Below are 24192 nucleotides of genomic sequence, written 5' to 3'. Positions count from 1 at the left end.
TCAGCAAAAAAAAGTACTTATGCCAAGTAGATTTGTGATCTATCAAACATGGAGTACGCACAGCTACACACAGTCTCCGCTTCATAAATCAGAAACTATCTAGAAATGTTCTCAGCTGCGTTTTAGTCACATCCCGCCCTCACCACGCCCACTTACTGCCATAAATAGTCAATGCAAAGCGCCTTGTGGATCTCATGCATATACATAAGCCGGCTGTTGCAGCGCTCCGCCAAAGACATGGCGACCGTAGATCAAGGCAGATCAAGGAAGTGCTATTTCACAGAAGCAGAAATTCAGGTACCTGTAGGTGAGGTGGAGAAATGAAAGGAAGTGCTTTTGCAAAACAAATAAGAGAAAATCCACGGAGTGGCACAGCGTTGCTGAAGCCGTCAATGTTGTGAATTCTTCAGAGAGATCTGTGGTGGATATAAAAAAAATGCCCAATTGGGATTTGATTCCCAGACTCCTGAGTGAAAGTCACACACGCTAACAAGTCACCCAAATGGAGATCTCCCTTGCACAAGCAGCCAGGGCGCATGATCAATCGGGTTGTAGTGACAGGACACACACTGGCACAGACGCATGACTTTCTGTCTCAATCTGTCCCCCTGCTGATATCCTGCATTCTGTATTCTGCGCTTCAGGCTGTGTGTGCACGTGTGTGTGTGTGTGTGTGTGTGAGTGAGTGTGCGCGCATGTGTTTGCATGTGGGGGGTCTTGTTCTGTGTGAAAATGAAGCAGTACAAGTGATAATGCTGCAGGAATTCATAATTTTATCCTTCTCAGCAGCAGCACTGCAGGTGCTCTCCATGTCCAAAATGTGCATAAGCCAGGTCCTTAGTCAACTTAAAGTTGCGCACATTTTTCCGCTAAGTTTTCTGTCATAAATCTCAAAGTTTGCATGGAAAGCTGCTTACACAGTTTTCCGACCCCGTTTTGTGCGTAAGCAAGCTTGATAAATGAGGCCCCTGATTTAGATTTTCATAAGTATTACTGATCCTGACAAGGTCAATGTTTTCACCACTAAGGGCAAAAACAGGTGCGCGCGCGAGCGTGCACACACACACACACACACACACACACACACACACACACGCACGCACGCCACACACACACACACACACACACACACACACACACACACACACACACACACACACACACACACACACACACACACACACACACACACACACACACACACACACACACACACAGTAAATGAAGATAGTTCCTGTAGAAAAACTGAATAGCTACACCACCAGTCTGTTTGACTGCACTGCTGGTTAGGATTCCTTTTACTCACTTTCTCGTTTGAGCCTTTTATATTTTTTTCATTTTCCTTCATAGAAAACCCAACCTAATCTCTATCATTGTTCCCATCAGTTTTCTCTGCTTCTCTAGATTTTATTATTTTTCTTGACCCAGCAGGAAAATATATTAAAGAAAATATTAAATGAAACATTCCTTCCATTCTCAAAAACGGCAACAAAAACGAGAAAACTGGGATACAAGCATCAGGTGGAGAGGGGGACATAACTCCAAATGCATTTTCCCACTACCTCTTTTTCCCTTTTTCCTCCTTTGCTGCCTCCTCCCCTGTTGCTCCAGCAGCTTGGTCCATCTTGCAACGCCGTCATGCGTAGCTGCTTTGGAAATATTAATTAAACACCCTTATGTGTCATCATCAGCCCCTCTAGTGAGCAGCTTGCTCTTTAATTAGACCTGACAAACACCAGGGAAAAAGACACACACACCTCACTGCTTTGTGTACATTTGCACAGGTGTGCATGAAACTGGGAAATAAAGTCAGTGTTCATCTGTTTGGGATGTTTTTGTGGGGTTTCAGGAAGGTCTCTGCAGATTGTTTTTGGGTGGCTAGTAGAGGTGGAAAGGGATTTGGAGAGGTTCTTAGAATAAAAATAGTAGTTTTGTTTTAGTGGAAGATTAAACTTGGGACAAGTAGAAGTGATGATTCATAATTATAATATAGACACAGTTGTTGAAATCTCAGCTGTGGAGAAATCTTTCCTAACTTTGAGTCCAATTGAGCTTGTTTACAAATTAAAATAAAATGTGTTGGAAGTTTTATCCCCCCCCCCCCCCCCCAAAAAAAAACAAAAAAACAAACAAGTCTTGTGATCTTCAGATTTCAGCGGGCATCAACACACATGTTGACACATTTCACAGTTAAGCAGAAAATATAAAATCTGTAATTACAATGTAAAATTACAAGGTTCTTGGATTTGCAACTTTGGAGTAGAGACAACCTTTTGATTGTTCTGGGAATAGATGTTTAGCAGGTTTAAACTTGCAAAAGTCTGAAATTATGAAGGGAAATAAGGGAAATTTTAGGAACTTCTATACATCTGAATCTAATTGAAAGGCTAAATGTTGCTACACCTGAAGAGAAGAAACTTAAAAATTGAGATTAGCATCAACTTATGCAGTTCTTGATCCACCTTTACTTCCTTTCTGTCAATGATACAAAGTTTTTGATCGTTCTTTGTCCCTTCGTTCCAAAACAACAGGACAAAACATAAAAATTGTAAGTAAAAATTTTAGGTTGCAGTTTTATAAAACAAAATCTACAGTGACTACAACTCTGTTATCTATAGGCAGTTAAATCCACCCTAACAATAAGCTTTAATTTGAAATAAATATAACTTTTTATTGCAGCCGAGTACAGTTAGCTGGACATGTTGGTTCTGGGTTCGGGGATTTGGCTGTCCTTCTTTTCACACCAGCCAACTTAGCTCCAGAGCAAAGGAGACAGTATGAAGCCCAGACTGAAACTCTGCCAAGTTTCCTCCACCAGCAGCTCGGTTTTCCCAGAGCAGGCCCTTCCTGTTTTCTACTCTGTCCTGCGCGAGGACCAGGCCAACATTTTGGGTACTTTTATTTCTAAATTCTGCAGTATTGATTTGTTAATATCTTTGCAAGTCTTGCAGACTTTACTGTATGTTTGCTGAAAGTAAAGCTGTTGAGACTTAATCTCTAAAGACTCTGAAGCATATTTATATTTTCTTTTGTTATCAGAAGATCCTCTCACCTATAAAAACAGTTACTTTAGCATTTTTTATTCTTTTTTTTTATTCTTTTTTAAGATCCTTCTACAAGCATCCAGGTGATGTTAAACCATTAGAAGTTTAGATGTGTGAAATATACATTGTTGTTGTTGTTGTTGTTTGTTCTATTTGGAAATTAAAGACACATCAATTTCCCACCTCAAAATCTTTGGAAGAGTTGTTTAATCATTGAAGTTTTGTTTGTTTTTATCTTTTATAATTTCTTCTAGACACAATTTTTTTCTGGGCAAGACTGTAATTTAACTTAATGATTAGGTTAATCAGGGTTTATGGATAAATATAACTGAGTATTGTCAGCATAACAGTGGAAGTTTATCCCATGCTGTCTAATGATTTTAACAATTGGAAGCACATAGAGTGAAAATAATTAGTTCAAGCACGGAACCCTGTGGTATTCCACATTTACCCCTGGAGTATGAAAATTAGTCATGTACATTTAGGCTTTTTTATGTATAAGGAGTTCTCATTTCCTTTTTAATTCTCAAACTTCAAAACTAAAATATATACGTAAATTGGTGCTTTTCTGATTTGTTTGTGAATAAAATTGTAGTTGACATGAATAATATCTCTTTGTTGCTTTTATTTTGTAATTTAAATGATGTGTCATTGATATGTCAAAAGGTCAAATAAATATATGTTAGCTTGCAGTAAAGGAAACTTGCCTCAAATAAATTTAGATTAGATTTTGGTTACAGTGTAATTTTAAACCTCCATTAAGAGAAATTCATGTTCTATAGTAACACCATTTTTCCTTTTCTCACATCAGTTCATTAGGCAGCCATCTGCCTGTCCCTCATGTACCATTTTATCCTTCTGCATGTGTGTCAACTAAGAAAAAATTAGGTGTGGGTGTCTTTTATGTAGCATAACCCCTGAAGTAATCAGGAATAAAGTTCTTATAATTTTACTTATTTACTGATCTGATTATATATGACCAGGTCGGCACATATGTCATCAAACAAAATCAGAAACCAACAAAACAAACAGAATTGGCACTTCTTGTTGAAACTGACATTGTGCTATATATATATTTATATTTTTTAAAAGTTAAATTAAGTTATGTAGTTTAACGTCAAGTCAAAAATTTTTTTTCAAGCAATGATTTAAGTTCAACAAATTCGGTTTTACAGTGTACTGGGACTGATCCCCTCAGAGTTGTGGCCAAGCTTAACCCCCTTTGTTGAGATTTCATTTACAGTCTTTTTTCCTCAGTGGTTCAGAGATGACAAGTGTGCATTGAGGTGTTGTTTATTCGCTCCAGGAACTGAAACAGCTGTGGTGTCAGTTGCTAAAAAAAACTATATAAAACATTAGAAGGGTGTGAATGCTCATAAACACTGAAATAGTGTTGACTTTCATTCATTCAGACATAAATTAACAGCAAAGTCTGCAAAATGTTGAAAGCTGCAGAGAAAAAAGGCGCAGATGGAGAAGGAAGCTAGTTTTACGACTCTAATTTGAACTTCTTGGTGTAGATGATACTAATTCAGCGATTGAAGACATCAAGGTCATTTGTCATGTTTTTCAGAGTTAATGGTTTGCTGACGTTACAAAAACCAACTTCTTTAAAACTTGATTATAAAACTAAAAATATTAAAAATGGTCCTTTCAGTAAAGCAAACACAATAAAAATGGAATTTGATGATGTTTTTCTGCAGTAGAACATCTAGGACAGCTGGACACACCATTTCACCTCTTTTACTCTGACTCACGCTGACAAACTGAAGCTAATGACCTGCAGGGATCATCATCCCTCTACAGATCTGCCTGGATTGGTGACTCTATGTATATATGTGTGTTTTTGCATACTTGCATAAATGTTTCTGTCCTTTTTTAGTCAACATGCGTGTTTCTATAGTTGTGTCCAAACCTCGATAAAGCTGAGTTTGTGTGTGTGTGTTGTAATAGCATTGTTGGCTCATAAACTTGAGACTTTTTCTTGCGCTCTTTTAGAGTCCTAGTGCATCTCAGCCTGAGGTCCTTCCTGCTCCACTGCTAATTAGTACAGGACATGTTGACCAGTATCACCTTCAGCTGGGACCACTGACAGAACAAGGACAGATGAAATTATACACCTGGATGCTTCATGGCTCGTTTTTTTCCTCCTTTGGCCGGCGACCTAAGACCTAAACTTGTTTTTGACCCATTTAAAGGACAAAATGAATGTCACTTCATGTCACAACTGACCATTATGTGGAGTTTTCTGTACATTTCTTGGATTTTCTTGTCAAGACAAAGTTTTCCTCTTAAAGGGCACCATGAATAACTCAACATCTGAACAGTTTGCATAGGTCAGACTACAGTTATGACCAAGTAGACAAGTATTACTTGTTTTTCGCTTCAGACTTTTTTTTTTCTTGGAAAACAGTCTAATGTCTCAATCATATTGGATGGAAGCAGTGATGGTGCAACTCCCAAGTGCATCATGCACTGTGTGTAAAGCACCAAGAAGCCAGGGGAACGCCAACCAAGGCTTAGGAAGAACACTTCCATGACTTACATTTAAACTGGAAGTGTGCCCCCGAAGTAGCTACTGGCTCCTGATCCACCATCATTTGAATATACCGTGCTGTGTTCTGGGAAATTTTTGGACAGAGAGAAGGCAACAAGGCACCTCCCATGTATCCTTGGTCAGTTAGCTAAACGGCTAACAAACGGAGGACAGATGCCTTAGTAGCACATGAATATTGGAACACGCCTTGGCAACCGGCGCAGGACCATGGTATCAAGGCGAAGTTCCTTGAAACTGAGAAACACCCAATGTGTCCCGCTTCCATATTTCCTGGTCCCAGAGCCAGTAATATTAGAGCCCTAAAGTCTGTGCTGTCATTTGTAAATCAACACCAGCCAGTAAAAAAGCAGCAGCATTGTGTAAAGAATAGACACCAGTAAAGAGAGCAACCTAGAAGTTATTTCTTGTACCCCTAAGAAGGGTATTTTTGTCCTACTCTGATATCGTGTAAAGAAGGCTAATATTGAGCTAACAATGCTAACATTGAATTAAAAACAAATAATTGGCTCTAAAATATCTCAAGCTACTTTTTCAATGACCACCGACTGGATTACAGTGAAATATACTCGTCTTTACTTGTCTGGAGCTGATCCATAACCGGCAACAGAGTCAGAGTGGACTCGTTTGTTTTCTTGCATGGGCTGCAGTACTCAAATTTGACTACAGGGTGTCATTCTTTATGAACCTTGAACAGGTGCAGATTTAGTGAGCAATAGTATGGTTGATGATGAACCTGCATTTATGAATAAACATGAACCAAAATTGGAACACAAGCTGCAAATAAACACTTCAGTTTGCACATGACCATTTAGCAACCTGTGTTTGGCTAACAGGAAGTTTGGTGACTGAAGGGCTCACATTTCTTTATCAATAAACACTTGTGCTGGATTGATTGGCAGAACTGTATTTTATCTCTACTACAGCATATTTAATAAATGTGATATATGTAAATCTTTTAAAAGCATTGAGTCCAGAGACTTTTCTTTAAAGACCCACCATTGAGCAACTGTACACCATCAGGCTAATCAAACACAGAGTGAGTTGTCAGTAAAGAGTGACCCTTTTCTGTAGTAGATGACATTATTTTGGAATTAACATACGCAGCAGCATTAATCAGAATTATAGTTTAAAAAAAGTTGCTGCAGTTCAAGCTGTGAATGGAAAAAAAATCCCCTTTTTATTGCAGATATGGTGTGTAAATGTTGTTTAAAATGCAGGAAGTTGACCTCAGACTGTTTTTCTAGCACATTTGATTAAACACTCATTCATGTCAGAAGCTTGACCTAATCCACGTGTCTTGCAGTTATTATTTTTAACACATGCTAGTCAATTAAAACATGCTTTATTTTGCTTTGTATAGAGAATAATCTGGCAGCTGAGAGTGCAATAAATACCCACTTCAGTAAATCACACATCAAGTAATTAGGGCTTTTGACAGAGAGCCCCGTCCTCCGTCTCAGGTTAGTGTGGACCGGTTCCTCGGGCTTCCATCCTAGCTGAAAAATGCGATTTGGGACGCATTATCCCAATATTTTGTCATCGATTCTCTTTGATTGATCCTGGCCCCTGCTGGGCAACATTCCCTTCCTCTTGATTTATAACCAATTATGTGATGATGATCTCAACAGGGGAGGCTGTGAATGTGTTATGGCTGGACAGCAACAGAATAAATCACCAAACAGTATGTGAGAAACACAATCTGGGGTTATTTTATCTGTCTTATTCACCTCCAAGAGCTAAAACTACTTTGTTCCAATCCTTAACAGTTGTCATCTGTCAAGACCGAAAGCATGCCTCTGTCTCTGAGGCAAAATGTTTATAAAGCTGTGTAATCTGCATGACTGGCAGATGTGACAACAATTTTGGTGCAGCTGAAAACGAGCCGCACACTCGTATCTCGTGAGTTCTTTTTTTGGGGATAATGATTCTCTGGTGGGGACATCATTATTTTATCTCTGCAGCCTGAAATCTCTTTCCTTGATCTACTATTCATGAGAATTAATTTTAGATTAACACAAAGCTAGTTTACCGCCTCACTGCTTTATTGAACGGCAAATAAGTAATTGCGCATAACCAACACAGGAGTCCCTGGGCAATCTCAGAGCAACGGAGAGCCTCGCTGATGAAGAACGAACATGTTGCACAGTGAGGCTGAAATTATAAGAAGTTATTTCCTGTTTTAATGAGGTGACTTGTTTACAGTGTTTTCATCTTCTCTAGCTTCTCTTAACCTGTTGAGGTGTCTCGTTTTTCACACGGAGCTGAATAATGATTTGAGTTATTGTTTCCATCTGCAGCAAATCCAACTATTATTACAAAGGGTTTTATACTTAATAGCAAGACCTATCAGGAGATTGAAGCCATACATCTGATAAAAGGAGGAACTGTTTGTCTCTTTGACAGGAGTCTCTCAATGTGGTGCTGTATTTGTAATGAGAAGTGGAGCATTTCTTCCCTGAGCTGTGCTCCAAGACAACAATCTTTCTTTTAATCCTCATCATTACCCCATTCCAGAAAAAACTCCTCGCTGAGAAACGTAACAAGTTGCGGCAGTAATTAGAATAATGGCAAGTGGGAAAGTCCTGAGAGTTTAAAAGAGATTTTGTGAGTTCCAGATTTGAGCAGGATCATGAAATAAAATTGTTTTCCTGTTAACAGGAGTCAATGACACATTTGTGACACTTTTGTTATATATTGTTTAAAAATTCTGCTATATATTTTAAGGTTGAATGCAGCTGCAGAAACCGACAAGCCTCATTTAAAAAGGTAATTTTTAGAATTTATCATTAAAATGAACTTAATAAAAGTTTAATGGTTTAAATGTCACTGCCACATGCAGCTTGCTTTATCCAAAACAGAACGGGCAGTTGATTTTAACCAGGACTATAAGTGATTGATGTATGGATGGTCACAGGCACGCTGTCCATGGTGCTGAAAACAAAATACCAGTTCATCTACATCAGGGGTGGGGAACCCTGGTCTGTTGAGAGCCACTATCCAGCAAATTTTAGTTTCAATCCTGCTTCAACACACCTGATTTCAGTTAGCATGTGATTAACAAGCTTCTGCAGACCTTGATGAGCTTCTGAACAGATGAATCAACCACTGAATCAGAAGATTCTCCATCAACAAAGCTTCATGTTTGACTTTTTGCAAATATACACAGATATATGGACCCCCCCTCTCTGTGTCTTTTGTTTTCAAAGACAGACACAACCTTTTAAAGTTTTCTGTCTCACACTCATTTTTTCCCTCAGGTTGAGGTCGAGTGCATGACATATCGCCCCAGAGAAGTTGGAGCATACAATTTACTGGAGATTCTCCTCTTATGGAGGGCTTCCATGAGGTGTCAATTACAGAGAGTAAGCACCATCAAGTACTAAAGTATTCCGTTTCATCCACTGAAATATGTTTCTTCACTTCTCTGTTAGCCCAACGTCAAGCTCTCCACTCATCCCCTAGTCTTGTGTTTCTGACAGAGGAAGTTAACTGCCACACTCTAAAGGATCAAAGAGCACATTTTTTTCTGTCATTTGTTCCAGGAAAAGCCTGAAGTAGTAAAGATGAGCTAAAAATTTTGGCAAGATGGTTTAAGGTCAAACAAGGAATCAGATTTTAGGTCTTTTGTCATTACAATCCTCATTTTTGTCAGCACAGTTGGTGTGTAAATACCCAGGGAGGTCTTTACTTATTCTTGTTTGAGGCTAGAACAAACATGTATTTTAGTTTGATAAAAGTATGTGCTGTTGCTGAATTGTCCATGACATTTAAATATATGTACTTACAAAATCAAATTACAATGTTTTCCTACATAGATGTAAAAGCAAAAAGCACCAACAACCAAGTAAAGCACAAAAAGTAAGTGAATAATAGAGAAAAATAATCCTGAACAGCAGAAAACTGAAATCTGTGAACATTGTATAAAAATCTGGACACCTAAATTGTCTAAACACCCGTTATTTCAGTAGGACAAGTTTAACTGTTTAATCTTTACATTTAGCTGAGCTGTGAAATTAGCAGCATACGCTAAATTTGGAAACTGATTGCTGAAGCTGCTGAATAACTGAAGTGAAGCTGAAACTAAGCTAAACTGTTAAAATGAGCTGAATGTATTTAAAGATTTAGAAGCAAAAATCACCAACAAGTGTAATAAAGCTCAGAATATAGGTGGAGAATGGACAAAAAATGCTAAACAGCAGAAAACTTCAGTTTCTGAACATTGATTAAAAACTCAAAAGTTGAAATGCTTAAACAGCTGGCATTTGAATGAGAATAGTTTAATAGGTACACAAGGCTCAGCGCCTTGGGCTTCCTGACAGGATTGCGGAAGGCGCTTTTTAAATAAAGCTTTGATTGACTGGTTGATTGATTTTTACAATTGGCTGAACTGTGAATTTAGAAACATTTACTGATATCTGAAATTGATAAAATTAACATTTGCTCAGACTTGGTATGGAATTGATGAATGGTTGGATGAATGAAATGACGGAAGGAATGTTGGATGGTTTATTGGATGGATGGATGGATGGATGGATGGATGGAAGCATGTATGGATTTATATGTGGATGGATGGATTCCTTAGGCCAAGCCAATCGATTTGATGTCTCACATAAGTGGGTGTGTTATTCCATTTAGCCAGAAGATGATTGACCTCTCTCAACCAATAAGGGAGCTGGGGGGGGGGGGGGGGGGGGGGGTGAAGCGGGGCACTTTCCCACCTTCTGACGGTCATTCAAATTTAACTTACATATAGTTCAAAAACATCAAAAACAGAAGTCTGTTATTGGCTAAATAATCAACTTTTTATATTAATTCCTATGAGACTTGGTTAAAAAGATTTGTAGTTCCTTGTGTTGCCATGGTAACAGATGACAGGAGTCTGCTTTAATAAATCAATGTACAATGCCACATGACTTTTAAGCTTTGAATAACATTTCTATATATATATATATATATATATATATATATATATATATATATATATTTTTTTTTTTATATATATATATTTTTTTTTACCGTGTCCTGTCTGGCTGTGAAGCAAGCAGAATTGATGTCTGAATGCTGGTGACAAGCCTTACAGATTTATTCTCAGGTGGAGCATCAAAGCGTTTGCTTTTAATGTCACGCCTGATACTTAAAACTTTATTGTTATTGTTGTTGAATGCTTTGTAATTCCGACCAGACACGGAGACAGAGGTGAAGGAGAAAGGAAGAGAAAAGGTGGAGAGAGAGGAGGGGGGGTGGGGGTGTGTGTGTGTGTGTGTGTGGGGGGGGGGGGGTCCACAAAAATAAACAATGAACAAGAGTCTGCTTCTAGACCTGCAGAAAAAGACAAAAAAAAAAAAACAAAAGGACACAAAAAAGGGACACAACAACAATACAACAAGATCTACCTATCACTGCGTCAACTTGATGAAAAAACAAAAACAAAAAAAACTATATATATATATATACATATATATATATATATATATATATATATATATATACATATATATATATATATATATATATATATATATAAATAATCAACATTGCTTAACTGAAGAATCACGATAATAAATCACAATGCATTAAGTGCCCCCCCATAGTCTTAAGACATGTGTTGAACGTGCCCAAGCCCATACTTTTGAGAGCACCATGTGAGCACCTGTGTGTGTACACACGCTTGTTTATGTAAGGTTTCTCTATAGGAGCGTCCAACAGAGAGTGTGAGGGACCACAGATCCGCCCCCCAAAGATGCGCAGGAGACGGGGGGAGCTCCAAGTCCCAGAGATCCAGGCGTTGCCCCAGAATGCAGGAACCCCAAGGAGACTGCAACCAGAAAGGCCCCCGCCCCCCTCGAGAGGCACAGAGGATCATCCCGGGGGGCCACAACCAGCAGCCGGCAGAGTCCCTGGAGATATCAGCAGCAAGCCCACAGGCCCGCCCGCAGCCTCCCACCCCCTAGCCGGCCGAGCCCGGGACCCAGCGACCCGGGACCCAGGGGTGACCACCCCCGCCGGGGACCCAGCAGAGCCCAGGGACCCAGACCCCACCAGGCAGCCACCGGGATCTATCAGGCAGATGCCAAAATCTTAAACCCCCAGACCCGGTTGCCACGAACACTCAGGCAGACCATGGCACAAGCCCCCACACCAGGTGTGGCAGGGGGAGGGGGGACAAAGATCTATATCATCAAGAGAAGTTCCAGGAGAGGGGAGGCCCCAAAGGCCCCACCTGACATATACAGTCATACACAAACACAGTCACACACTCCCTCCCTCATGCTCACACATGCACATACAACCCAAGACTTACAAAAATGCACGCCGGACACTCACTCATGCTCCCCATACACACCCTATTAACTCTGGTCCCGGTACTGCTGCACATGGGGTACAACCATCACCGGTAACCAGAGTTTGACCCTTTCTGCTGGGGTGCTGATGAGCAGGCTCCCCCGCCCAACGCTGAGCACAGCAACCCACCACCCCAGACCCCAACCAGACGGCCAGATCTCCCTCCTAGCCTCCAGCCCCAGGAAGCCTAGCAACAACAGAGGTGGCAAAGACCCCTAGTCTCCCTCCACCTGCTCCAATATAGTGTTGTGTGATCATGAGGTGTATTCCATGGCTGTGGTGAGTGGGCAGTGCGGGCATCATCCGGCATATGCCAGCTGATGCCACCGCACCACCCCACTTACACCCTCAGCCATCAGTGTCTAAGTGCGGTTTAAAATTGGAAGTGGGCACCGGCACTCGGGAGGCGGCTGAAATATCCCCCTGCCAAATGCCGTTGAATGTGCTCACTCCCAAGGCCCTAAGTGTGTGTTTGTGTGGAATGTCGTCAGTGGAAGTGTATAAGGTGCAAATAAAATTGGGGGGCAGGTTGCCACAGGAATGCGGAAATGGGGTCCATACCCGCACTCCCTGACTTGCCCACCCCCCAAGGTCCTATGTGTATGTTTGTGTGATGATGTGAGGGAGCAGGAGGAGAGAAATATGCGGGGATGGGGAAGAATGGCTGGTTGGGCTTAGCCCTCCAGGGAGCCAGCTCCCCTACTGGCCCCAATAGGCACCTCTGTTGTCAAACTGCCACCCAGGGCATGGAGACCCCAGCCCATCCTGCCAGGGCCCAAAGCAGCAGCATTACAGAGCCTCACGGAGTCCGAGGGCACCAACCCAGCCCCATCCCAGCAGAATATCTATGCCCACCCCTGCATTTGCACAACTTCCAGAATATATAAGACATGGGACATCCAGGTAAGGTTTGGTCCTCCCCGTCCTGGACCTACCCCTCCCCTGTGATGGAACGGCAGAGGAGCCAAGGTCTACCTGATGCCCCCGAACCCGGGCCAGGCACTGCTGAGTGTTCCTGCCTTCTTCCCGGCAGCATACATGTCAGGACCCGACCCCCAAGGCCCCGCCCAGATCCCCACACGGGGCCGGCCACCCCCAAACCCCGAGCCCCCAGGCCCCCACCCAGACCCGCCCAGGGGTATTGCAGCCGCCAGGCAGTGACCCATGGCCGCCGCCAAGATCCCCAAGGGGCCCCACTCATAACCGCCAGTAGTCCACCCCCCGAGGCAACCCAAGCACCTCCAGAGGGGGGCAATAGCCCCCCAGTCCCAGACACCCCCAGTGAACCCACCTCCAGGGAACATCCGGATACTCCAAACTCAGACCCCACACCCCCCCCCCCCACCCACACCATCCCGCAGGACAACATCAATGGCCCCCCACCCTCGCTATGTGATGGAACCGATCAAAGGAGCCCAGAGAGATTCATCTGAAGTGGAAGCAGAGGCTATATAAAGTGCAATATGATCTAACAAAATATTTCTATACTGGTTAATGCAGAGACTTTCTCTATTTTTCCAATTCAAGAGGATAGTTTTCTTAGCGATGCATATGGCAGTCAGAACCACGTGAACCAAAGATGTTGCAATCGGGACATCGTGCAGCTGTCCCAGTAAACAAAGAGAGGGGGAAGTTGGGATATGACATTTCAGACATTTTGACAGATCCTCACATACTCTACCCCAAAATTCCTGGACAGCTGGGCAGGACCACAGTGCATGAAAGTAATTGTCAGAAATGTTGTTTGTGCAGTGTGTACAGGTGTCAGACGACACAAACCCCATCTTGAACATCCGATGACCTGTATAGTGTACTCTGTGTAGAATTTTGTACTGAATTAATTGTAAATTGGGGTGTCTGATCATTTTAAAAGTTTTTAAACAAGTTTGGGACCAGAAGTCCTGGTCAAAGCTAACTGATAGATCCACCTCCCATTTTTCAATAGGGATTGCAATTTTATCGTCTATTTTGGACAGTGTCTTATATACTTTAGACAGTAGTTTGGGGGGTTTGAGATTATAAAAGTTTAATACCCTTGGTGGTGTTTGTAATTCTATTTTATTGAGCTTAAATTTTTGTTTGACTACAGATTTAATTTGGTGATATTCTAAAAAGCTATTCTTATCCATTCCAAATTGGGAGACTATTTGATTAAATGGGATGAAGTCCAATCCTTCATATATGTGTTCCAGGTATAGGATTCCTTTATTTTTCCAGTCCGGAAGGTTCATCATTTTGTTGTTTTGCAAAATGTCAGGATTGTTCCAGATAGGTGTGCGTCTGCATGGTACTAGTGAAGACTCTGTCATTTTAAGATACTCCCACCATGCTGTCAGAGAGGTGCTGATACTAATACTTTTGAAGCTTTCATGTTTTCTTATGCTTGGGCTAATAAATGGTAAGCCTGAAAGCTCTATCGTATTGCAAAGTGCCTGTTCTATATCTAACCAGGACTCGTCTAATGGGTTATCTTGCAACCATCTTGGTATATATTGCAGCCTGTTGGCTAAGAAATAATAATAAAAGTTGGGTAAATCCAGTCCTCCTCTGTCTTTGGTCTTCTGAAGCGTTTTTAAGCTAATTCGTGGAGGTTTATCCTGCCAAAGGAATTTAGTAATTGAGGAGTCCAGAGATTTAAACCAGTCAGCTGGAGGTTTGTTTGGGATCATCGAGAATAAGTAATTTATTCTGGGTAAGACCATCATTTTAATTGTAGCAACTCTCCCCATGAGTGATATTGGTAAGGATTTCCATCTTGCAAGATCATATTCCACTTTCCTTAAAAGTGGGATGTAATTCAGTTTGGTTAGATCTGCTAACTTGGGAGAGATATTAATTCCCAGGTATGTGATATTCCCTGACTCCAATTGTGTATTAAGCAAATTGACAAATGAGAAATTAATTGGTAGAACTGTGGATTTTAACCAGTTTATAGAGTAATCTGAAACTCTGGAAAAAGAGTTTATCAGTTCTATTGCTTGGGAGAGAGAGGATTGAGAATTCTGGAGAAAGAGTAAAACATCATCTGCATAAAGACTGATCTTATGTTCTATTTTCTTACACTTTATCCGTTTAATATCTGTTGTTTGCCTAATTGCTGCTGCTAGTGGTTCAATAAAGATAGCAAATAGTGAGGGGGAGAGTGGGCATCCCTGCCTGGTCCCCCTCTGAAGACAGAAGCTAGCTGATATTTGGTCGTTCGTCCTGACACGTGCTGTTGGTGAACTGTATAATGTTTGTTGCCAGTTTATGAAGAAGTTCCCAAAACCAAATTTATGTAAAGTTGCAAATAAGAACTTCCAGTTAACTCTATCAAAAGCTTTTTCTGCATCTAGAGATAATATACTAGTTTCTATGTTTCTACTGTAAGAGAAATCTATCAAATTAAGTAATCTACGTGAATTTGTGGGTGATTGTCTACCCTTAATGAAACCAGTTTGGTCAGGGTGTATTATGAAGGGGGTTACCTTCTCTAATCTTTTGGCCAGGGCTTTACAAATTATTTTGAAATCAACATTAATAAGAGAAATTGGGCGATAGCTGGTAGGAAATGCCAGGTCTTTGCCTGGTTTTAACAAGAGACTAATATTGGCTGAATTCATGTTTGGCTGTAATCTGCTGCTCTCTTCGATTTCCCTCACCATTCTGAAAAAATATTGGAGCCAGAATGATCCAGAATTCTTTGTAGAATTCTACTGGGAACCCGTCTGGACCTGGAGCTTTCCTATTCGTCATGGATTTAAAGGCTTCCTGGAGCTCCGCTGATGTTAGTGGCGAGTCCAGGACTGTAACTTGGCTGTCTGATAATTTAGGAAGTGTTATCCTGTCAAGGAACTCATTGATCTCATTATCTGATGGGTTTATCTGTGGTGAGTACAAAGTTTGGTAAAAGTCTCTGAAGGTGTTGTTTATTCTTTCAGGGTCATTTACTATATTCCCGGTTGAGTCTTTAACAGCAGATATGGTAGTTTTCTCTTTATTTATTTTTAATTGGCTAGCTAAGAATTTACCTGATTTATTACTATGTTCAAAGTTTTCTATTCGTAGTCTTTGTGCTAAAAATTGTGTCTTTTTGTCAATAATTCCATGAAGTTCTAATTTAGCTTTACGTAATTTGCTCATTAACTCTTCTTCTGTGGACGCCTCTAAAGACTTGATGATTTCTTCTAACTCCTGAATGCCTTTGTTTTCCATTTTTTTCTTATGTGATGAGAAAGAGATTATTTTACCTCTCATCACTGCCTTTCCTGCCTCCCAAAAAATAGATGCTGATGTTCCAGGCAGGTCATTATGTTCTAAATATAAAGCCCACTCCTTTTTAAAAAATTCTATAAAACCTTCGTCTTTAAGCAGTGATGTATTAAACCTCCAGTTTTTGCTTGGTGGGATTGTCTTTTTATTTACCAGAGTTAAAGAAACTGGAGCATGGTCGCTGACAACTATGGGGTGTATCTCAGTGTCTGAAATATCAGCCAACAATGAGCTGCTGACTAGAAAATAATCCAAACGTGAATGAGAGTGATGGACGTGCGAAAAAAAAGTATACTCTCTACGGTTAGGATGAAGAGATCGCCATGCATCACAAAGCCCATAATCACTCATGTACTGTTTAACTATGTTAGTGGATTGCCAATTGCGCTGAGTCCCAGCTGTACTGAGCCAGTCTGTTAAGGAATTCATCCAAAAATTAAAATCACCTCCAAGTATAAGTGGACAGTCCAAGTGTTTGGAGAGTACAGAGAAAAAATTATGAAAGAATGGAGGGTCATCAATATTTGGACAGTATATGCTGACGATACATAAGCGTTTGTTCTGTACAGATAATTTTAACATTATAAATCTACCCTCTGGATCAGAAACTGTGCCCAATACTGTGAAATTGATGTTTTTGTGTATTAAAATAGCTACACCTCTTTGCCTAGAGTTATAGCAGGCAGAGAACATGCTGGGAAACTCAGGTGTTTTAAGTTCATCTGCGGATGTGGCAGATCTATGAGTCTCTTGTAACAATATTACGTCTGCTTGCACTCTCTTTAACTGATCAAAATTTTTTAATCTCTTCTCTATGGAGCCAGCTCCATGTACGTTCCATGAGACAAACCTTAGTGCACCCATAGATGTGTGTGTGTGAGTAGCTAAAATATGACGCCTTCATGTGAATAAGATGGAATAAGTATATAAATGTATAAATAGTATGTTAATAAATAACAAAAAAGTAAATAATAATAATAATAATAATAATAAAGATCCAACAGTGTTTGTGGTTGTATTATTTGACGCATAAATTATGATATTGTGCTGTGAATTTAATATATATATGTGTGTGTGTCTGTGTGTGTGTGTGTGTGTGTGCGTGTGTGTGCGTGTGTGTGTGCGCGTGCGTGTGCGTGCATGTGTGTGTGTGCGTGTGTGTGCGTGTGCGTGTGTGTGTCGAGTCTGACGCAGTGTTGGAAAGTTGTGTGGTTGTGCCATACAGGTGTAAAGGTACAGAAGCAGGTAAAAAGGAAGGGAAGGTACAGATATAGGTTAAAAAAGAAGTAAGAACTAAAAAGAAAAGGTAATAGGGGTGTGGGGTGGTGATTAACAGGTGATCATATCATCTACAAAACGGATTTAGCAGCTGTTTAATCCTGACGTGATCAAACCCAGTGAATCCTGATAAGAATAATAAATGTCTGACCTGATGTTGGGCTAAAACAGCCAGTCAGTCACTCCTCGCTCCTTGTAAAGTTTATTGTCCACATAAAGCTTATCCACCGAGATGACAGCTCTCTTCCCATCCTGGATAAACTTTTTACGCAGCGGAAAGAGGACCCTGCGCCGATCCAGAATCTCCTTCGGGAACTGATCATTCACGCTGAAATCTTTTCCTTTGAGCTCTCTTCCGTGACTTTTAACAAGATCCTTCTGCTTAAAATGTTCAAATTTAGCCACGATGGGACGAGGTCTTCTGCTGTCTCCTCTTTTAGCTCCAAGGCGATGTACCCGGTGAAATGTGATGTTTTTAACTTTTTCTTCGGGTATCTTCATTTCTGTCTGAAGAAAGTTCTTTATTGTTTGCTCGCAGTTCTCCGCCCCTCCCGTCTGCTCCGGCAGACCTGCGAACACCAAATTATCCCTCATGCTGCGGGCCTGAAGGTCCAAAACCGTCTCCTTCAGAGTTTTGTTGTCCAGGGTGATCCGCATGCGCTGACGGCCGATCACCGGATACACGGCAGCGTTTGAAGCTGATGGCAGCTCGTTAACAAACATCCACAAACAATTAAGACACATTTTCGCCTAATTTATTTACTGACAACGCAAAAAATAATCTGGTAAGTATAACTCACTCAATCTGGAGGTAAGTGAAGAGAATTCAGAAAGTTTACTAAATTATATTGATGAAGTTTTCGAGTTATTCGTCATGGGTCCGAAGAAATCAGCAGCTGAGGCTGAAACATCTGCTGGGACCAAGAGGAGCCGTCCTCAGGACTCGCCTGAGGCCTCATCTCCCCGGAAAGACGTATTAGAATTATTAGATTCTATAGATAAACGGCTTCTGGGATTTGAGGGGCGACTTCATCTGCTCGAGGTTCTTCACCAGGAGTTTCAGAACCTCCGAACATCTCTGGAGTTCAGCCAGGAACAGGTTGAGCGGCTCGCTGCTGAGAACGTGTCTCAACATTTATATATTTAAAAGTATGTTGATACAGTTGTCTAAAATGTTTTAAAAAATTGTTGCTAAGCACGTTGTCATGGTAATGCGGAACACAATATCAAGTTAATACAAGACTCCTGGGACCAAGTAGGTTGAATTGATGTATCATATGTGTGGGTGCATATTTCATTTTAGGCAGAAGACGATTGAAAACTCTCAGCCAATGAGAGAGCAGCGAAGGAGGCGGGGGCGGTTCATGCCTTCTGACTAGAGTTAAAATGTCAGCTATGCTGCTAGTTTTAAGTGTATAGAACTCAGAAAGATATGAAACAGCAGTATGTTATAGGCTCAATATTAGGCTTTTCACATTCATTTCAGTGAGACTTGTTTGGGGATATCCTTATGCACTTGTGTTACCATGGTAACAAATGACGCATTTAAAATTGAATACAAGATTCCTGAGACCAAGCTGGTCGATTTGATGTATCATATGTGTGGGTGCTCGATCCTGCTTGGACAGAAAATGGTAGAACACTCTCAACCAAGTGACTTGTTAAGCCAGACATTATAAGGACTTGGTCTGTGTTACCTCAACCTGCCAATAACTGACTCTTCCCCCCAGAACGGGTGCTTGTAAAACTTCTCAAGGGCCATTCTGGAAGATTCCAGGATCACGCTTTTATCAAAACCCTGGTATTTTTCGGTTTATCTATAATCAAAGGTGTTTAGGTTGTTCACCCTCAAAATAGAAATCAAGGTGCTCTAAGTGAAAATCTTATCAGCCACAGATCTAAACTGTTTGTTTTGTGTTTTCTTTTATGTTAAACCTCTGTCATTTGGTGTTTCTCCAGTTAAAATTCATGCTAATGGTAAAACTGTTCAGTTTTAAGACATGAATTTCATTCTTTCCCATTTAAAGTAAAACTTTGATGCTAAATTAATACTTTTTGAGGCTTTATATGAATTACTGTGTTAAATTGTGATCATGGACTTTCCATCTTGGAGAAGGTAGAGTTTATTTGGAAGAGCCACAGTGCCCTCCAGTGGTTTTTGAGTAAGATACAGGTGGGCGTGCCCAAAAGGTTATATAAGCACCCATCCGAACCTCGTGGCAGCAGTTTAAGAACAAAAGACGCCTTAAGCTCATTCCCTGCAGGCTGTTTTCCATCTGGTCCTGCAGAACCTGGCTCTTTAACGTAATTAGCTCTCAAAAGTTACGGTAAAACTTAGAAGCAACTCCGTTGTTTTGTTTTGGCTTCCTACATGAAACCGGAAGTCTGCGTTTTCATCAAGTTTTCATATTAAGAGTAAGAGCAATTAGGAACAGTTTGATGATTTGGCTCCGTTTGGAATAATTTGGGCCCGCGATCTGAATTCTACGTTTCGAGGCCGCTGAAGTGAAGGAACCTAAAGTCCAGCCACGCCCGGGGAACGAGATTCTCCTGAACCCCAGACACCGCTGACCTAAGCTGAGGTGCCAAAAAGTCCTACGGCCCCTGAAGGCTGCATTCAAGCTTCTGGACCGCCTGAATTCCAGCCCATAGGACACCTCTTTGGCGACGGAGAAAATATCTGTGAATTATTTTCATCTGGCTGACTTTTCCTGCTAAGCCCGATTAGTTAATTCAGACAAACTTTTATAGCTTGTTATTTTTGATCCATATTCTCATTTATCTCTCAAGATTTATTTTCTTACTCTGCTGCACACGAATCCTTATTCACACTTATCTCTCAAGATTTATTTTCTTACTCTGCTGCACACGAATCCTTATTCACACACACACACACACACACACACACACACACACACACACACACACACACACACACACACACACACACACACACACACACACACACATACACACACACACACACTCCTGTACTCCTATACCCATAGGAATGCACACAATTTATTCCTAATATTTACTATAATCCTATATGGCCGTGGAACTGTGGACCAGCTCTATACCCTTGCAAGGGTGATGGAGGGGGCATGGGAGTTTGCCCAACCAATCCACATGTGCTTTGTGGATTTGGAGAAGGCTTATGACCGTGTCCCCAGGGGCACCCTGTGGGGGACGCTCCAGGAGTATGGGGTGGGTGGCTTTCTGTTAAGGGCCATTCAGTCCCTTTACCAGAGGAGCGTGAGTTTGGTCCGCATAGCCGGTAGTAAGTCGGACCTGTTCCCAGTGAGGGTTGGACTCCGCCAGGGCTGCCCTTTGTCACCGGTTCTGTTCATCACTTTTATGGACAGAATTTCTAGACGCAGCCGTGGTGTGGAGTGTGTCGAGTTTGGTGGCAGGAGAATCTCGTCTCTGCTTTTTGCGGATGATGTGGTCCTCCTAGCTTCATCCAGCTCTGACCTTCAGCTCTTGCTGGGTAGGTTCGCGGCCGAATGTGAAGCGGCTGGGATGAGGATCAGCACCTCCAAATCTGAGACCATGGTTCTCGACCGGAAAAGGGTGGCTTGCCACCTCCGGGTCGGGGGAGAGGTCCTACCTCAAGTGGAGGAGTTTAAGTATCTCGGGGTCTTGTTCACGAGTGAGGGTAGGAGGGATCGGGAGATCGACAGGCGGATTGGTTCGGCGTCTGCAGTGATGCGGACGCTGAGCCGATCTGTCGTGGGGAAGAGGGAGCTGAGCCAGAAAGCCAGGCTCTCGATTTACCGGTCGATCTACGTCCCAATCCTCACCTATGGTCATGAGCTTTGGGTAATGACCGAAAGAACGAGATCGCGGATACAAGCGGCCGAAATGAGTTTCCTCCGTAGGGTGGCCGGGCTCAGCCTTAGAGATAGGGTGAGGAGCTCGGACATTCGGGAGGGACTCGGAGTAGAACCGCTGCTCCTCCGGATCGAAAGGAGCCAGTTGAGGTGGTTTGGGCATCTGGTCAGGATGCCTCCTGGACGCCTCCCCGGGGAGGTGTTTCGGGCATGTCCTGCCGGCAGAAGGCCCCCGGGTCGACCCAGGACACGTTGGAGAGGTTACATCTCCAATCTGGTCCGGGAACGCCTTGGGGTACTGCCGGAGGAGCTGGTGGACAAGGCCGGGGAGAGGACGGCCTGGAGCTCCCTAACTGGGATTCTGCCCCCGCGACCCGGACCCGGATAAGCGGAGGAAGACGAAGACGAAGACTATATGTCACCAAAGTTCCACTTTTATTACAGTTATGTCATAGCCCTGCCATAAAGCCTTGTGTTTATCCACTTACTTATTTTCATGCATGAAACAATAAGCTGTGTTTGTTTCTCTTTGTCAAGTGTCACAACTGATGTTCGTAATAAATTCACAAAACAAATCATGCCTGATCATTGCCTAGTGATCTCGAGAAGCTGGCGCATTCTGACAAGAACTCAGCTTCAGATTAAAATGTGGTGTTAACTTAGAGAAGATATAAATATTAAGTCCAGTGTCCCAGTTCACACAGACAAAACTGGGTGGTGCCCCAATGAATTAATATAAGATCATAAACAAGCTAAATCTAAGGCACATTTGAAATATAGGTATAAATCTATATGTATCGCTACAAAGGATACTTAGTAACTTTTTCCTATTTTTAAATCATTTCTTGAACCAGTATGTGCTACAATGACCCTTTACGGGTTAAGGAAAGGCCACCCAGCCCTGTTGCCCCATGTGGCTACTTGCAACTTCAGACAGATGGGCTGCTCGGTTGGGATGGGAAAAATATTGAGCTGACATATCTGGTGCTGCAGTCTGCTTCCGGCATGTTTCCTGCATGTTTTAGATCATGAACACAGCAGGGTTTTTTTATTTAGTAATGGATCACTCTTGTAGACACTAAGAAACACTGAGAGGCAGTTCAGCTGTTAGCTTAAAGTGTTAAAAAGACGAACGCACAGCGAGGAGCTAGGTTTTGCTTTGGATTCTACAAACGGACACTAGGGGGTGCTAAAAGCTAGACAAAACTGACCAGTTCCCCTTTGATCTTTCAAAAATTATCATTTAACTAATGTTTCACACACACACACACACACACACACACACACACACACACACACACACACACACACACACACACACACACACACACACACACACACACACACACACACACACACACACACACACACACACACACACACACACACAAGTGAACCTAAAAACGAAGTAATTATGCTAAAGAAATAAAATGATCTCAGCTTCTTTACAAACAGTAGCAAATCTAATGATCCCATTACAAATAAAATACCTGATGTAGCCAACTTGTAAAATTCAAAATAAAAACAAATGCTCCTCAGTCTGTCTTACTCCCAGAATTCCTTTTCCCTTAATGATTGATTCAAAGCTCATCTGATTCCTGAAAAGAAAGAGGGAGAAATGAAATGAATAATTTATTGTGTTAAATGAAAAGAAACAGAGCTTCACTTTAATTTTATTGCCAGACCTTTTGGAGGACAGGACGAGACACTTGATTAGGCATCTCCTTAATAGGCACATCCATCTAAATCACACATGTGGTTTAATGGCAGAGTATCATTATTTATGTGTGATGAAGAGTTTTTAAATCCTCCGAGTCACCGTGCCCTGCTGGAAATCAAACACTTGCGGCTATGTAGTCAGAATTATTAAAATGTAACATTTTGTGCTACATTGAGTTCCTTCATTTCAACATTTGAAAGAAAACAAAACCCTGATTTCTCACTACTACAAGTACGACTGTTTGGTTCGGATCCATACAGATGTGTTTAAAACTAAAGCAGACAGCAATATGAATAGTCTCATCTTAGGTTTAAGCTCTTTTTAAGCACTTTCAATGGACATTTTAATGATTGACACACTTTAACTTACTTTATTCATGACAATGGTAGGGTGCTCCAAAGGTTTTAGTTAGTTTCAAGCATTTTATCAAAGATTCGAGTCTTGTTAAGGCCTTAAAAATATTAAATTGAAGAGGTTTTAAGAATTTCAAGCCCTCAAAAGATCCCTGTGTTTGCACAACAGAAAGAACATTGACATTTTAAAGGCTTTTGATTAAATAACAACTCCTCATTAAATGACTTCAGTGGTGACGTGAGTTTGGTAAAAAACTGAGTTCATGAAGACTCTAAACTTGTACTTTTAGCTCCACATGGGAAATTCCATGCAGGTATTGCTTCAATTTGAATAAGAAAGCTGCTAAAATGACAAATTAATGCTGTCAAATTAAATATAAAGTGTTGCAGATAGCAGTTTATTTCTAACACTTAAAAAAACAAATCCTCGTAATCTAATTATACATTCAATAAAAATATTGTTGATTCATCAAATTACCTCCATCATTTTGCACTTTAAGCAGGATGAAGCTAAAAAAATTCAGAAAATTGAGAATTTTTAAGTTAAAGAATAAAAAAAAGTTCTCGTCTCGTCTCGTCTCGTCTCGTCTTCCTCCGCTTATCCGGGTCCGGGTCGCGGGGGCAGCATCCCAACTAGGGAGCTCCAGGCCGTCCTCTCCCCGGCCTTGTCCACCAGCTCCTCCGGCAGGACCCCAAGGCGTTCCCGGACCAGATTGGAGATGTAACCTCTCCAACGTGTCCTGGGTCGACCCGGGGGCCTTCTGCCGGCAGGACATGCCCGAAACACCTCCCCGGGGAGGCGTCCAGGAGGCAT

This window comes from Nothobranchius furzeri, chromosome 10 (genome assembly GCF_043380555.1).
Source record: "Nothobranchius furzeri strain GRZ-AD chromosome 10, NfurGRZ-RIMD1, whole genome shotgun sequence".
NCBI lineage: Eukaryota > Metazoa > Chordata > Actinopteri > Cyprinodontiformes > Nothobranchiidae > Nothobranchius > Nothobranchius furzeri.
Note: the sequence above shows the minus strand (reverse complement) of the source record.